This window comes from Macaca mulatta, chromosome 9, assembly GCF_049350105.2.
Source record: "Macaca mulatta isolate MMU2019108-1 chromosome 9, T2T-MMU8v2.0, whole genome shotgun sequence".
NCBI lineage: Eukaryota > Metazoa > Chordata > Mammalia > Primates > Cercopithecidae > Macaca > Macaca mulatta.
Genome location: NC_133414.1, coordinates 70531793 through 70545985, shown reverse-complemented (window position 1 = coordinate 70545985; position 14193 = coordinate 70531793). Strand labels below are relative to the sequence as shown.

Here is a 14193-nt window from a genome sequence, read left to right as displayed (position 1 = left end):
GTGTAGCATTATACTACTACCATGGGTCTCCCAATTTTGTTTTAATAGATAATTAAGAGGGGAGGAGTGGCGCACATTTACTGGGCATCATGGTCTACTGCAAAATGGGGAGTATAATCCCCACCATAAACCCTGCACTCTTAGCCCCTTACCGCATCCCCAGATTCAGCCCCACCCTCCATCTCCGTGGGAGAAGGCTGGGACCCCGGGAGAGAATTGCCATTTTGGGTGCTGGCAGCTGACCCATCTTGTGATCCCAGGCCCCCATTCTCCCCTGAAGCCTGCTCTGCCCTCACAGTATGGCTGGGGGTGTCTCGACCCTGGGGAAAGATGAATAGGGGTGCCACCCAACCCTGGCAGAGCTTCTGCTTAGAGATCTCTGAGAGCTGGGAAGGCAGAAGAGAAATTTACACACCCTGGGGAAGACCCAGCCCCAGAGAGAGAACTGTGTGAATATGGACACCCAGGCAAGGCCTGGGGAGGTCAGGGAGGGCTTCCAGGAGAAGGTGCCACCTGACTGCAGGCTTGAGCATGGTAGGAAGGGGAAGGGCATCCTGGGGTGGAGGTGTGATGCAGCCTGTGGAGGTGCACAAAAGAGTGACGTAGAGCCTGCAGGGCTGGGGATGGGCTACAGAGGCCAGCCGGCCAGGGCGGGGCTGACCTGATTCACCTGGGCAGAGAGCCATGGAAAGATTTGTCTTTAGTTCCCATTGAAGTGTTACACCCATGCAGAAAAGTGTGTATCTCCTACATTTGTAGCTTGACAAATTATCCTGAAGGGCACATGCTTCTGTAGCCGCCAGGCAGATCAAGAAACAGAACCTTGCAGACCAGCTAGAGCCCCCTGTGCCCTCTAGTCACTGCCGCCTCAAGGATACCGACTATCCTGACTTCCAGCCTGCTGTGAGTTATCTCCTGCTGCCCAGCACACCACCTGAAAACTTGGTGGCTTAAAGCAGACACCATTTATGAAACCTCACAGTTCTGTGGTTTGGCTGGGCTTCTCCCCCGATTCCCTTCGGCTCCTCCCCCGATTCCCTTCGGCTCATGTGGCTCCAGTCACCTTTGAGGGTCTGCTGGACTGGAAGGTCCAGACGGCCTCAGTCACACAGGCAGTGGGTGCTGGCTGTTGCTGGGGGAGTTCCCCACCCTCCAGGAAGACAGACACCTCCCTCCATGGCCTGCAGCCTCCCAAGAGAGGGAAGGGTAGAAATGGCAGGACCTCTTGAGGCCTAGTCTCTATAACTCATAAAATGTCACTCACACTGAATCCTATTGATCTAAACAACTCTCAAGGCCAGCTCTCAGTGGGTGGAGAACAGACTCCACCTTTTGATAGGGGGAACTCCCGAGGACCCTGCCGTATTTCGTCTATTACAAGCGTAGAGTCTTTTTGCCCTTCTTGACTTTTATATAAATGGATCTCTTAAGTGTATTCTCTGTTGTGCCTGGCTTTTTGAGTCAACACTATGTTTGCAAGATTTACCCGTGGTGTTGTTGGATGACGTTGCAGATCACTCATTCCCAAGCCTGTGCAGCAGTTTGTTGTGTGGAAACACCAGTTGACCCATTCTGTGGTTGGTGGCCATTTGAGAAGTTTTCATTTTCTGACTGTTATGAATTGCCTTGCAACGAGCATTCTAGCACATGTCTTCTGGTGAACATATGCACATTTTTCTGTGGACATGGAGTTGCTGGGTCATGGGAGAGGTCACAGGGTAAGAGACCCTTCCAAACTGTTCTTCAGAGTGGTGGGACTGGTGTCTAGTGTGTGCCCCACCAGCAGAAGGGGACTTTAGAAGACCCAGATGGGCTGGAGGTGCATCTCGTGGACACTGGAGGGGGCTTCCCATGATGTCCCCTCTGCCCGCCCTGAGCCTCAGGCCCCCAGGTCGGGGGAAGTGGAGCCCTGAGGCTGATCCCTCTTTTCTGAGCGTGAGCTTTCCTGCTACACTTTTTCCACCCCAGAAGCCTCCCACTGCCTTCTCCTTTTCCCAGAAGCTGCCTTTCATGGTTGACCTGACCCTCAACAGTCAGGGAAGCCAGGGGTCTGCAAATGCAGGAGCTGGGGGGAAGACAGCCACACTGCTTCCATCCCTGAGGAGGTTTGGACTTCACTCCAGCCTTGCCTTTCACCATGTGAGGAACCCTTTCCCTCTCAGGGCCTCAGTTTCCTCATTTGTAAAATGACAGAGAAAAGTATCAACCTCACCAAGTCTCTTTCTTCTCATCAACCTGACCCCATATTCTAGAAGTGAACAGAGGAAGGGATGCGGGGAGGCCTCCTGCCTTCAGTCGTCCCATGTTGTTCTGTTTGTTCACTGCACACCTTCACGGCACCATTCCTCCATCAAGGAGTCTTTGTGGTCTTTGTTAACCAGTTCAGAGGACAGAGAGAAACTAGACCTCACTCCCAATGTCCAGGAGCTGGGCCTGGAGCGGGAGAGTGTCCGGTGGGAAGCGGGAGGAGGCAGGGTTGGCCAGGTGCACAGCCCACTGGAGACGAACGAGCAAGGAGGGGCAGGTGGGAGAGGGCTCCACGGAAGCACTTGAGCAGAGTCTTGAAGGCCAGGGGCCCTTGAAAGACAGAGAAGTGGGGAGAAGAGCTCTGATCAGGGCACCCAGCGTGTGCCAAGGCCGGAGCCAGGGGCTCTGGGAGGCTGGGCTGACTGGAACCCAGTGGTGGGCGGGCAGGTTTGGCTGCTGCTGTGGTCTGTGGCTTTCAGGGCTGCAGGGCTGCCTGGCCGGAGCTGGGGCTTCGAATGTGCCATTCAGGAGCTGCGACCTTTATTTGGCAGTGGCGGGGCGGTATCCAGTGTCTAGGGTAGCTCCATGTTGGTGGGCCAGTTCCATCTTCCAGGAGATGGCTGCAAGGACCTAGAGGTCCGTGATGTGGGTGAGGGGCTGCCCGCAGGGTCAGAGCGTGGAGCTCACTGTCCCGTTTCTTGTCTCCCACAGGACTCACGGCAGCTGTATTCTGATTTCGTACTGCTGCTGGGGCTGCTGCCTCGTCCTCCAGACACTCTCAGCAGACTTGAGTCCTGGTCCTTCGGCGGAGGCCTGAGCAGGTGAGTAAGATGGGCTGGCCCTCTGGTGCTATGCACCTGCTGATGTGGGGCAGACAGGGAGTACGGGCCACCCAGAGTGCATGGTGCTGTTTCAGGGGTCCAGAGGGCTGGGGAGGGGTGGGGCTTCTTTCTCAGTCTTTATTTGTTCCCTGGCCTTTTCCTCTCAAAGGAAGCCACACAGAGGAGGGTGGTGAGTGTCCTGACCTGGGACCTAGACATTGGATTTTATTCTGCGGCCAACTCTCAGTGTAGCCTTGGGTAGCCCTTTCCTTCTAGAGGGCCTCAGCTTTCTACTCTAGTCTATGGAAATAACAGTAATGATATCCTCTAACCCAACAAGCACTTAGCTGTATTCTGGGTACTGTGCGAAGTACTGTAGAGTTGTTACTTCTTTCAGCATCACAGCAGCCTTATGAGGGCATGCTGTAATCACCAGCATTGTACATGTGAGAAAACTGAACCTCACTCAGGACGTTAACTTGCCCCAGGCGGCACACCTAGCTGAGCCTAGGGTTCAAGTCCAAGTCTGTGTGGCTCCAGTGTGCCAGGCACTGCCCCCCTGGCCTACTCTGCCTCTGGCCTTGCTCCTAGCTTCTTCTTGGGGGTGGGGATCTGGGCAATTATGGGTGTCTTCAGAAGTGCCGGATCCTGTCCCAACTCAAGAAAAAGGGAGGGGGGCTCTTACCAGGTGACAGGCTCCTCGTGGGTCTGCAGTCATGACATCACATGTGATGTGATGCGGCAGGGACCAGGCCTGGTCTCCAGGTACCTCTGAGGTGGCAGCCAGGGCGCCCTCTAGAGGAGGGGTGTGTAGGCTGGATAAGGCTTGCTTTCCCTCTGCACCTCACGTTTGTTTTCCTAAGCTTGTATTAAACACTGTGTGCCAACTCCTGGATTAGGCACCCACTGCAGTGCAAGGGAAGGGGGCCTGTCCCAGTCTCTGCTCCATGGAGAAACAGAAAGATCCCGATGATGTGGCAAGCCCCGTAGCAGTGGTGTGGAGAGGGTTCAGAGGCTAGGGGGGAGAATTCTGGGGAGGTGACCCCAAGTGAGTTACAGTATGGGGAGACAGAAGCAGTAGATGGAGCAGAACCTGGCAGGATGTGCATGCACATACAGACATGAATGGTGGTGAGTGCACAGATAATACAGACGTGCAAATGTGCACTTCCTCACAAACGTGTACATAGACGTCGCTTCTGCATGCCACGTAAGTGCACACAGATAACACTTGCATGCACTTGCATGCTCACATACATATTCACAAACTCCTGTTGGAACTACACACATACACGAGCCCAAACTCTCACAAGCACACAGCATTCTCACACACACGGGGCTGCATATCCACGCACACACAATGCAGGGTGCGTTCCAACAAGAAGAGGCAATTCAGAGGTCGATAGCTCTGCACCAGCAAAAGCTTCCAGCAGGTCCTGGGAGGCTCTGGGCAGCCTGGGCCGAGGCTGAGCTGAGCTCTGTTTGTGTGTATGTTGGGGAGGGTGTTGGGGCTTGAGGGCCAGCCATGCAACCGACCATGGACAAGCCCTTGCCCTCTCTGGGCCTCATTCCCCATCTAGAAACAGGAATCGTCCCCGTCCACCTCCTATACGGTGGCCGCAAGGACGAGAGGCTGCTGTATAGATTGTGGAGAGCAATTTTGGGCACTCTGCAGGGCTTCAACAAATTGAAGCTAGTAGTCTCATGAGAAGAAAATAAGTTACGGGCAGAGTGGGGATGCTGGGGCTGTTGCTCTCCAGGCTTCTCATCCCCTGGGGCCTTGGTACTCTGAATCATGGGCACGACAGTCCACCCTGCCTGCCTCCTCCAGGGTGGTGGGGGTCTGTGTCATCCCTGCTCTTGCTTTCCTACCTGCACTTCCCTGTTGACTCCTGAGGATTTGGGAGCCTGCAGTGCCCAGCTTTGGTACAGCAACCACATTTGGCCCCCTGCCAAAAGACTGGCACATTGCCTCCGTGAGTTCTCTAAATCCCCTTGAGAAGCCTGAGAAGAAGGTCTTACCGAGCAATTTCCAGATGAGGAAATCGAGGCACAATAAATGTAGGCGAGGTTCTCAGGGACACCTGCTCATGCGTGTTGGAGCTGGGCTTCAGATCCAGGTCATCAGATGTGAACATTTATGCTCTTTTCTCCCATGATCTCCCTTCAGGGATAGGTCATTTATTACCCACTTTGCAAATGAGGAAACTGAGGCTCAGAGAGGGCAGGCCACTCAGTCAGGAAGTAGCACAGCCAGGATTGGGTGCTTATTAACCACACTGTACCCTCCTCAATTCAACATTTCCTTTTCCTTTCCCTCCCTCCTTCCCAGAGAGCCCCTCCATGTTAGAGGGGGTTCCCAAGGAGGCTTCTGGGATTATCTGGGCTTTATTTCTGACCTAGTATTTGCAGGCATACCTGCCATTTTCTTGCAAGTAGAAAGATAGGCTGTTTTCTGGGGTCTGCTTTCTAGCATGAACTAGTAACTTCCTCTCCACGACTCCTTTGTAAAGCATCCTTAGGATTGTCTTCTGGAAACTTGGCCAGCAGAAAGCTCTGGGGTACCCAAGAGGCCTGGAGGAGTCCTAGGCCTTTGGAGAGGTAGCCACTGTCTGCATACCCACTGGGAGGCTCTGTGACCTCCTAAAGGGTCAGAGTGTGGGACCACAGCACAGGGAGCCAGGGTTCTGCCTGGCATAGGTGGTAGGTTCCCCTCTGGAAGAAAATCGGAAAGGATCCCCAGGAGGTGACATTTAAGCTGGGCCTTGGAAAGAGAAATTTGCTAGGTTGATGTCAAAGGCCAAGGAAGACCCAGCAGAAGGCTCCACTCCACCAGAGTCCCAGAAAAATGAGAGTTTACTCATGGCCCTTCGCACCTGCACCTGCACCCAACAACACCCATCAGAGTCTCCTAGAATCAGGGCTAGCTAATAATTCAGCTGTGGTCCAATGCTAAATGAAAATGCAGAGCCCTTTGTTCATGAATTATAAAGGATTTCAAGATGATGACAGCAAAGTGGGGTCCTTCTAAGCTTGCAGCCCTGTGTGACGGCCCATGAAGCCAACGCTGCTTGAGTAAGTGTAGCAGTTGTGGGGTTTAGCGCCAAGAACTGAGTTCGAGTGCAGGCGCCACCAGTTACTTACCAGCCTGACGACCTTGGGTAAGTCCTCCTCATCTCCATAAGCCTCATCTGCCAGTGAGCGATGGTACCCTCCTGCCTGCAGAGGAGGGTCAGTGGTGCCAGCATCTAGCTTATCCCAAGCAGTCCAGGACAGAAGCTTTGGCCAGGGTGGAACGGCAACCCTTTCCGTCAGGTAGTGGTATTCAAGGCTCTCCTGCCCCGCCCCATTTACCTTCCAGCGCTGCCCCTGTCTACCTTGGTGGCCTGGTGTTTTGTGCTTTTCCAAATCCACCAGGCTGGGCAGTGGAGGATATGGGGAGTCTACTGTGTTTTATTTGCAGAGCCTTCTGTCTGGACTGCCCCTTGCCTACCCATCCATCTCTCCTTGGCAGACTCACTCCTGCAGGTTAGATGTCATGGAGACTTCTTTGACCCCCAGCTCCTTCCTTCCAGCCTTTGCTCTGTGATACCTTCAGTAGCTGCCGTGACCTCTTGCACTATAGAGTTCTCTTCCGTGTGCAAAGCCCTTTCACACCCATCACACCCTTGAGAACTCTTGAAAGGCCCTATTCCCATTTGCTAGATAGGAAAACAGAGGCTCAGAGGTACAACCACCCTAAGTTCCTAGGCTGAAGTCAGACCCACATCGGGCAGGGGTGTAGACAGTGGCAGCAGAGAGTGGTACCTAGGCTCCACCCTCGGCCGCCTCATCTCGCAGCATTTGGGAAGACTGGCTTTTCCCTTTTGGTAGAAAGCTCCAGCCCCTGGCCTAGGAGAGGTGTGTGGGTTGCTGAAGAGGGTCTGGCAGAGCACGGAGGTCCAGCCAGCTAGAGTAGACACGCGCCCAGCCCTGCTTTTCCCCACAAGTGATGTGGCCCAGTTCACGTTGCTCAGCAGGCTAGAGCCAGGTGTACATGGCTCCGAAGTCTGGGGCGGAGGTGAGAAGGCCCTAGCTGGCCTGGGCTGCAACTGCGGGCAAAGGCTGGCCGGATGAGAGGGGTGTCGCGTCAGGGGCATGACAAACTGTTCCATATGGCTGGCAGTTCACGAAAGACACTCAGAACACTCTTGGTGGATGAGTGTGGAGGATGCTGGCGGACTGCGGCAGGAGACTGGGCTGAGGCGTGGAGGTTTTCCAGTTCTGCTACCCCTTTCTTTGTGGCTTCTCATTAGTGACTTCACCTCTCTGTGCCCCATTTACTCACCTATAAAAATGGGGAGAATATCTCTCTAGTTGTGAGGGATTCAACGAAGTAAGCCATGGGCACTCTCACAGCCGTACCTGGAGCGTGGTTAGTGCTTTCTGGCACTTTCTAGCATGTAGAGTGGAGGTGGCAGCAGCGGGAGTGAGTTGGGGGTGGACTCCAGGGCTGTGGCCACACAGGAGGGTTTCCCTCCACGGAGCTGCATGGTTGTGTGGTCTTTTAAGAAAACGTGAAGAGGGAGATCAGGGATTGGGGTTGGGCTGGATTTGGGTTTCATATGAGGCAATCCCAAACAGCTGTTGCTCAGAGCTCTGTGGGCAGCCACCTGGGGCGAAGGCTGCACTCTCCTCGCCAGCCCCTCCAACCCCTGGTGTGCGGCTTTAGGCTGCCAGCATGCACACCCTAAGTTGTCAGTCAGCAGACTTCCAGGGTTACATAGGTGGTTTGGGGCTGGCCGTGAAGACCTTGAATGCCAAGCCCAGCTCACAGCAGGCCTGGCCAGGGCCCAGCCCATGGCCACACGGAGCTGGGATTCCAGGGTCCGCATATGGCATGCCTGTCAATCTTCAGCGCCAGCTGAGAATGCACACCTCTCCTCCCACTGCGTGGAATCTGTGGCCTGCAGCCCAGGCCCTCCACCCCAGCCTCTGCAGCCTGCTATGACTCCACAACCCCCACCCCAGCCTAGAGCTGGGAATCATTTGCAGCTCATTGCTTCCTGCCCAAGGTAGGATGCCCCTCTGGGTCACCTGGGTAGGACTGCTGTCCTGTTGGGCCCTCTGAGCAGGACTTGTATTCAAGCCTCAGTCCCATCACAGAACTGCTGTGTGACCTTGGACAAGTTGCTGCTCCTCTCTGAGCAGCCGTTTATTGGTCTGTAAAACCAGAGGATTGGGATGGGTCAGGGATTACAAACTACAGTCTTCAAGGGTGTCAACAACCCATTGAAGGTGGTACTATCCTGTTGTACAAATGAGAAAACTCAAAGCACAGAGAGGTTAAGAAACTTAGCCAAGGTCACACAGGTTTTAGTGGAGCTATGACTCAGCCCAGTTTTATCTGACACCATAATATGTGTAAACTGCCTGTCATAGGTACTTGCATGTTTGCTGGATGATCCATTCTCTTCATCAGCCAGCTTGGGGTTGAACACTTCCTTGTGCTCCCGCACTGTGCTAGACCCTGGTATCCAACAGTGAATCTGCAGTTGAGCTGGGAGAACACAGCCCCAGGTGCAGAGGTCTGAGTAGAGGTCACAGTCTCCAGTGCAGGGTTGCTAGGTAGGTGCAGCTCTTTCCTCATGCTGTAGGCGGCAGCCAGAGAAGACTGCCTGGTGGAGGGGGAAGGGGAATGGGGTTCCTATAGAGTGGAAGAGTAGGGTCTTCCTGGGGTCCCTGCACAACTTGGTGGCATGGGTCAGGGCAGTCCAGCTGGGGAGGAAGATTGAGTCAGCCATAGCTGAGGCAGCCCCTGAGGGCCTTGAATGCTAGGCCACAGAGTTTGGCCATGAACCTGCAGGGAGTGGGGAGCCAAAAGAAACTGTAGGGCAGTGGCAGCTCCTTTGTGAGAGCTAGGAGGGCTGGCCTCAGCCTGCAAGCAGAGCCACCCTAAACCGTGTAGGCTACATGGGGGGTGCAGAGGCTGGCTGGGGCAGGAACCAGCAGCAGCAGTGATAGGAGCCTTCTATCTGCAGAAAGGCAGGACCGACCCCGAGGGGCCAAGGAAGCTCTGGGGACCTGTGGAGAGCCACCAGAACTGGGACTGAGAGCTGCGCGGGAACCCGCAGACCTGGCTCCGTGGAGCCGCATTTGTGTTCCGCCTCCAGCTGTGAGAGGTTTGTCACCGTGAGCGAGGGCTTACCCTGTCATCCATTTAGCCAGAGAGCCCCAGCGAGGCCGGGATTTGCAGGCCCAATGGTCAGGGCTAGGGGCAATGCCTCAGAGTCAGGGCCTAGTGTGAGGCTTACAAGGGGCAAGAGGGTGAGGAAGGAAAGTGGACTCAGGAAACCAGGGGCTGCCCTTTCCCTCATCAGCCTCCTCTGCCAAGGCTCAGCAGAGTGTCCAGCCGGCTTACCGTCTGGGAGGCCGCTGACCACAGCATGGCATTACCTAGGGCCAGGGTCTACGGACTCTGAAGGCCTCAGAGGTCAGGGAGAGCTTCCTGGAGGAGGTGAGTTGCCAGCTGAGCCCCAAAGAATGACCAGACTATGAGCCAAACTGAAAGCATTCCACGCAAAGGGAACAGCTGGGCCAAGACCCTGCAGCAGCCACACTGGGGCAGATAATGGGGGCTTTGTGGAGGCTGGGACTGCGCAGCAGCGAAAGAAATGAGGCTGGAGATACCCCCGGGGGGTTGGAGACGGCAGAAGGAGGAAGGTTATATTTTGCTTCTAACTTGCTAAATGCCTCTGAGTAGGTCACTGCCCCACTTTTGTGCCTCAGTTTCCCTTGCATCTCCTCTGAGCTTCAGGCACCTGGGGAGCCACAGCAGGGAAGTGCCTCAGTGGAAGAATCCGCTTCTGGAGGCTGTGAACTGGTGCGGGGGATCTGAGCTGAGGGAAGTATGGGTTTCCCCAGCACCTTGGGGGACAGCTGGCCCAGAAGGCTGCTGCTGGACCCAAGGCTTCTGCCCGGTGGAGGAGAGCTGACCTAAGATTTCTGGGGTTTGCCAGGCTGGACCAGCCTGGGAGGATGAGGGATTAGGTCCCTAGGGCAGCCCCCACTATGTACTAAGGATCTGGGTCCCAAGATAAAATGAAAGATGTGCCTCCCCTCTCTTTCTGTGACCAACTCCCTCCTTCCTCCTTCTGCCTTTTCCCTCCTGCTGGGGACAGGGAGGGGACAGTATTCCTTCCCAAGGCTGTAGCCGGCTGATACCCTGATGCAGAGGAAATGCCATGCCAGTGCCAGGCCTGCTGCCGGCACTCTGGGTGCCTGGGTCCCTCTCCAGGTGTGGCCCCTCCCCGTAGCCTTGGGCTCGGCCCGGTCTGTGTTTGCAGAGCCTCCACTGACCTGCAGCGGCCTCTCTCTCATGCCTCTCCTATCAGCAGAGCGCCAGCCATGGGCTTCTTGGATTCCAAGTTTCTGGGATTGCGCAAATCCCCCCAGCAGTTTGTACAGCGGCCAGCTCAGGCCCCGTCAGCTCGGGACGGCCCAGGTTCCTGCTCGGGAAGTCCATTCTTTTCTGGAATAATAAAGCAGCCGCCCCACAGCAGGGGGTGGCAAGCTTCTCTTATCCTCACAACCCCTGACTCATGTCACCCTCATAACATCAAGTGGGCGGAGCGGGGCGGTGGCGTTTTCCAGAGAGGGAACTAGAGTCAGAAAAGAGAAGGCATGAGACTTGACCAGGGTCACACGGCCCAGCCAGGACTCCAGTCAGGCCCCTGGTCCGGCTTTTTGGACTGAGCCAGTGTTTCCTGTTCAGGGCCATGAGGCAGGTGAGTTGGGAGCAGGCCCTTTGCAGGAGCTGCTGGGGGCCAGCAGGAGAGGCCACCAGTCTCTGTCTTCCCTCTTTGGCTCCAGCTGCTTTAATTGGCCGTGGCTGCCAGTGGCGCTGACATTTACCTGGTGGGAAGGAGGGCCTCCTCCCTCTTGAATTGAGATGCTAAAAATAACTGGGCCCAGCTACCCAGGGCCCCTGCTCAGCCAGTGCCTGCCTGCACCCTCAGCGACCTTTTTTCTGGGTGCTGGAAGCTAATTGCTTTGCAAGCATGCAGTTCCTTGTGCTGAGAACTTCCTAGGGATTGGGGCAGGAGGCATTGCATGCTTAGCTTCCAAGTCTGAAGAGGGATCTCTGCAAGACCTCCCTCCCCTCCAGGTAGCAGGGTGATGGGCTCCTGCCTCAAGTCTCCCTCCCCCTTTTCTCCCTGGGTGCAGTACCTGTCCAGGTTGACTACTCCACCCCTGGGTGCTTGGGTGCCTTCTTTGAGCTGCCAGAGTTTCCCCTGGGCTCTAAGAGAGGGGCCTCTGCCCCTCCTTGGAGTTTTCTAATACTCACTCTCCCTGCACCATACCATAGCACATTTCCAAGCCTCTCTCTTCTCATCTCGGAAATGGGCATGAATCTGACCTAAACATACCTGATCAAGAGTGGAGTCCCTGGGGCCAGGAGGAGGTGTGTGCACATCATGAGGCGTTCCTTTCTTTTGCTGTGTAAATAGACCCTGGAACCCAGATAAATTAGATTGATTGGACTAGAAGGGGAAGGTCTTGAAGACCCAGGCTGAGGATTAGGGACTCAGTCTCCCTGAAAACAGGGGATGCTTGCCCATCCCCAGGGCCCCTCCAGAGTGGCCTGCATGTTTGTTCATTTCTTGCCCTGGGTCAGTGTGACCAGAACCATTTTGACATTGGCCTACATTACCCGGGCTTTGGGGTCATTCCAGTGGAAAAAGAAGTGGTTTTCAGGGCTCTGTGCTTGGCAGGCGTGAGAGCCTGGGCATGCTTAACCCATCCACAGCTGAATTTCCTCGTCTGAAAATGGGGATGATAATACTTCCTTCCCCATTAAGTATTGTAAGGATTAGATTAGCAATATATGCACGGTACTTAGAAAGTCTGGTGCAGGGCAAGCACTTGGTATGTGTTAGCTGGTACTCGTAGTAAGAATAGTCTAGCAGTTGGGAGTAGTAACAGCGGCCACCTGCCGTTTGTTTAATGATTTTTATCAGATGCTGTGCCGGATGCTAAGCACTTTACATACATTATTTAATGTCACTCTCCCCCACCTCCCAGCAACCATATAGAAGGTACTGTTATAAGCTCTACGTTCCAGATGAGGAAACTGAGATGAAGAGAGCAGTTGAACTGAAAACCAGAGTTCAGCATCACCCCACTAGGGTGGCCATCCAGATTGCCTGGGACCGTCCTGGTTCTAGCGTGGAAAGTTCCGTGTCCCAGAAACCTGTCACTTGTGGGCAAACCAGGATGGTTGACCACCCAAGGCCTGCGTCCACTGGCCCCACTCCAAAGCCCACAGGATCCTCTCCTTGGCTCAGAGGCTTGTTGGTGCAGTTGCTTGGCCCCTTTCCACAACTTATAGACCCCTCCCCCAGCCAGATTGTGCCTGCCCATCCCCCAAGGCCTGGCTCCAGTCTCCTCTCCGGCTTCCTCTCTTCCCTCCCCTCTGCCAGCAGGAGGGGCATGACTCATGCCTGGTGGGCTCTTTGCTCAAGGCTGTGACTGCAGTTGTCTGGTGGACTCTGAGCTGCCCCTCACCAGGCTTCAGTCTCTCCATTTGCACTGAGGGCTTTGGTGGCTTTGCTCCCAGCTTTCCAGAGACGTTCAGAAAACCTCTTCCTTGAAAGAGGGAGGGCAGAGCGAGCCCCTGCCCCCAGCCCTGGCCTGGGCAGTTGGGAGGGATCGCACTGGCCCTTCCGGTGCATTGATGGAGTGCACTGCTGACAAAAGAGAAAGGTCAGCAGGCGGACAGAGCGGAGTTGGTGGTGGCCTGCTGGCCTGCAGTACCCTCCCCCAAGTCAGGGCTTCCTGGGGGAGGGGTGCAGTGCTCCCTGGGCTCTGGGTCAATTCATATTGATGCAGGCAGCTGCTGGCTCAGCAAAGCTGGGCCTCCAAGCCCCCAGAGGGCTGCGGGGAGAAGTCTGGGTCATCCTTGACACCTCACTTTCCCTGACCCCCACCTCCAGCAGTCGATTAGGCCCCCTTCGCCGTCTCTGGATCTGTGACCCTCTCACCATCCCAGCCCTGCTGGGGACCATCTTCCTGCTTCTGAATCCCTGAGCCCTTCCCAGCTGTCTCTGGCTTCCCCCATCACCATGCATAAAGTCAGAATTTTGAGGCTGACATTAAGGCCCTTCCTGAGCTCAGAAAGACTGCCCAGAGCTACCCAGGCCTTCTCTGATATCAGCCTGCCCTCCACCCTCCGACTCCAAGGTCATGTGAAGGGTCTGGGGACACCCTGAGTGCCAGGCCGAGCGCTGTCCAGTCAACACTCCAACGCTACCCAGTATGCAGGGCTGAGCCTGCAGCAGAGCTGCAGCCAGGTGCCAAATGGATGCAGTGCCCCCTCCGTGCCCTCCTCAGACTCCCCCTTGAGCTGCCGCCATGCAGTTGCCCAGTGGATCTCATGCCCCAGCTCCCAGAGGGCAGGAGTTATCTGTCTCCCCAGCACATTGGCCAAAGTCCGGTGATGGCAGGAAAGTGTCATGGTTGGTGCATAGGCGCTGGGTTCATAATATGAGGGTCCGATTCTGGCTCCGTCACTGACTAACCGTGTGACCTTGGGCAGTCACTTAACCTCTCGGTGCTTCAATGACATCATTTGTGAAATGTGGGTATTAATGTTCCCTCCTTCACAGGATAGTGGGATTCAATGAAGTGACACTTATAAAGTGTTCGCAGGGCCCCAGAACATTTTAAGGGTCAATAAAGTGAGCTCCCATCAGTCATCATCAGGCAGGTACAATATCTATGAAATGAGCACTGTCTTCCAAATAGGGCCCTCTTAGTTCTTTGAAGGGTCCTTGCATTTTTGCCTGGACTGTTCTCTCTTTGTCTTCCTCCTGCCCTGGCATCCCACCGTACCCCCACCTGACATCTCCTGAGACCTCAGGAAGCCAGCCTGCCCTAGCCTCGCATTCTGGCCTAATCCACCCCATCACCATGGAATGCCTTCAGGCTATGGCCAGGAGTTCTTCCTGTGTCCCCTACAGCCCTGCACAGGTGCTTGGACCACAGTGGATGCCTAATAAGAATTTGCTGGGTTGAACTGATATTCACCAAGCAAAGTCATCTCCAAGAACAATGCAGCAATGACCAGCCAGGCCTCTGGGCCCAT

The 14193-nt window shown here is 55.2% G+C and overlaps 1 protein-coding gene across 27 annotated transcripts in view; it reads left to right on the top strand.

The window, feature by feature from the left end:
* ZMIZ1 (zinc finger MIZ-type containing 1) overlaps positions 1-14193 on the top strand; it is a 244518-nt gene that overhangs the window by 46765 nt on the left and 183560 nt on the right. For 24 of the 27 annotated variants that reach the window (XM_077946513.1, XM_077946501.1, XM_077946507.1 and 21 more), the window contains one exon: positions 2959-3068. The gene's annotated coding sequence lies outside the window, so the exon portion shown is untranslated. Of the gene's footprint in view, positions 1-2958; positions 3069-9088; positions 9230-14193 lie in introns of those variants that run through there. The other 3 variants (XM_077946498.1, XM_077946492.1, XM_077946496.1) reach the window with 2 other exon arrangements.